We start from the raw sequence: 2,178 nt of genomic DNA, 5'->3' as shown, positions 1-2,178 counted from the left end.
TTCTACACAGTTTCATTTAAGAAAATATCTATTTCTAAGGAAGGAATGAAACAGTTCATACAATGTATTGTGTAAGCTCAATGAAGCCCCAGCTATTTCTCCTTTTCTGTGCTCCAAACACACCTTGCATAAACGACAATTCTCAGGGAAAATGCACAGACAGAACAGACACAGGATACTATTTATAGATGACAGCAAGAAGTCCTTTAAACAATATGATACAGGATATAGGCTTGGCAAGATTATATTTCCTAGTTTTGAAAATTTGGATAATCTCTAAAATATTCTGGCAAGTGCACATATTACAAAACTATTAATTTCAACAATGAGTATCATTTTTAATATTGATTTTAACTATGAGTCATTATTTTGAACGTAATCAGTACACACACATTACATTTACTAAGCTAACTCTGATAAGAATTGAAGACAATTGATGTGCTTGCAAGACTACTATCTAAATTGTGTGTTCGCTCATAAGGTGTTGGATGACATCCTAGCATGTTTACATGCAGATTCTTGATGAGAGAGCTAACTGAACCTGAGTGTAATTTCAAGAAACACAATCATACACATAATATCACACTATCTGAGTTGAGAGGCTTTAAAATTAATAACACAATTGAAATCCATGTTTTTTTTAGAAACCGGTGTTTATTTTCCTACAGCCTCATTTCCATTTTTGCTTCAGGGACTGAAGATCAGCTCAAGACCACTCAGTGGTTCTTCTTACCCGTCCCGTGGCCTGAGCAGTGGGAGCTGCAGACCAGTGTTCAGTGTCGGGCTGAATGCTGCAGTCCTCAGTGGAGAACTGCCGTGGAGGCACAGAGGGCACCTGCACGCCCTCAGACCAGTCTGGGACCTCAGGCTGAGCAGCAGTAAACTCAGGAGCTGGGGTCGTCCATTCACCCTGACATTCCTCCTCGGTCACAGTCTTTTCAGTAGCAGTCTGCTCTTCTTTTTCAATCTCTTTGTGATCTCTGTAGAAGTGGAGATCAAGCCATGACCTCCCACAGGTGTTCACGGGAGATGGTGCCATGTGCGTGCAGAACCTCCCAGGCCAGCATCCACCACATCAGACCCACTGAGTGGACTCCCTTATTGTAGTATAAGATGGCACTGTGTGCATAGTGCAGAAAGGAGTGTTTGTTACACGGAGCAATGGTAGGCAAGTTCACAGAAGTTGCCTCCTTGAGAGGCTGGTGGTAACCCCAGGGATCAGTGACTATCAGAAAACTTGGCTCCTGGATCTGGTTAATGAAGTCTCCAGGCATGAAGAGGCCAGTAATAGGAGTAGCACTAGTGGCAGTAGCAAACTTCAGAACAGCACTCCGACCAGCATTCCTAGAGAATATCACACTAACATCAGCAAGGTTTTCAACGCCAGAAACAGCACAAGACAGCAAGAAGCTTCTCCCAGGTCCTCTTCCAATTTTTGATGCAAATGCCATCACTTTTCCTTTTGTGAATGTATTATTCCATCTGGAAACAAGTTTGGTGCCACCTCGGTAGGTTCTTGCCACAAGGAACTTGAGGACATCCTCCTCCTTCATTTGCAGAACATCGAAGTCTCCAGAAATTGTGACATCGTTCCTTGAAGTTATGTCAGGAACCAAGAACAACATCATACGGACCCTCTGTGTGGTTGTGCAGAAAGAGAAATCCATAAAATTTTAAATAATAATGTTGGAGTAGGTTGTGTTTGGGAAGATAAGTGTTGGAAAGGATGTAATTTATCAGAAAAGAATGGGACAATAAGTACAAAATAATGAAAGAAATGTTAAAATAGGTTTTATTTATTTATTTATTTATTTGACTGCAGAGTTAGACAGTGAGAGAGAGAGAGACAGAGAGAAAGGTCTTCCTTTTTCTGTTGGTTCACCCGAAAATGGCTGCTATGGCTGGTGCTGCACTGATCCAAAGCCAGGAGCCAGGTGCTTCCTCCTGGTCTCCCATGCGGGTGCAGGGCCCAAGCACTTGGGCCATCCTCCACTGCACTCCCGGGCCACAGCAGAGAGCTGGACTGGAAGAGGAGCAACCGGGACAAAATCTGGTGCCCCAATCGGGACTAGATCCCGGGGTACCAGAGCCGCAGGCGGAGGATTAGCCAAATGAGCCACAGCTCCGGCCTAAAATAGATTTTAAAAGATTTTTTATTTACAATACTTATTTCCTAAG

At 43.1% G+C, this 2,178-nt stretch overlaps 1 pseudogene; it reads right to left on the bottom strand.

Moving 5' to 3' along the window:
- Positions 1-706: 706 nt before the first annotated feature.
- Positions 707-1,628, bottom strand: LOC100341190 (small ribosomal subunit protein uS2 pseudogene; annotated as a pseudogene).
- Positions 1,629-2,178: the final 550 nt, after the last annotated feature.

The sequence above is a fragment of the Oryctolagus cuniculus genome, chromosome 4 (assembly GCF_051225735.1).
Source record: "Oryctolagus cuniculus isolate XC-2025 breed Fujian yellow rabbit chromosome 4, ASM5122573v1, whole genome shotgun sequence".
In the NCBI taxonomy this organism is placed as follows: domain Eukaryota; kingdom Metazoa; phylum Chordata; class Mammalia; order Lagomorpha; family Leporidae; genus Oryctolagus; species Oryctolagus cuniculus.
The sequence above is the reverse complement of the archived record's forward strand: the minus strand, read 5'-3'. Positions and strand labels throughout refer to the sequence as shown.